The sequence below is a fragment of the Eleginops maclovinus genome, chromosome 2 (genome assembly GCF_036324505.1).
Source record: "Eleginops maclovinus isolate JMC-PN-2008 ecotype Puerto Natales chromosome 2, JC_Emac_rtc_rv5, whole genome shotgun sequence".
Classification (NCBI taxonomy): Eukaryota; Metazoa; Chordata; class Actinopteri; order Perciformes; family Eleginopidae; genus Eleginops; species Eleginops maclovinus.
In genome coordinates, this window is record NC_086350.1 from 453,516 (window position 1) to 453,792 (window position 277).

The window sequence follows — 277 nt, forward strand, 5'->3', positions numbered from 1 at the left end:
GGAGACAGAGTGGAAGCAGTGACAGAGGGCAGCCAGCAGAGGGAGACAGAGTGGAAGCAGTGACAGAGAGCAGCCAGCAGAGGGAGACAGACTGGACGCAGTTACAGGGGGAAGCCAGCAGAGGGAGACTGAGTGGACGCAGTTACAGAGAGGAGCCAGTGCTGTGCTTCATATTTCCCTCAGATGAATCAGATCTGCTGCATTCTGACTCTGTTTCTAAACCCAGAGGACATGTGTGCACGTCAATAAGCTCTAAATCTCTTAATGTATGCATAAA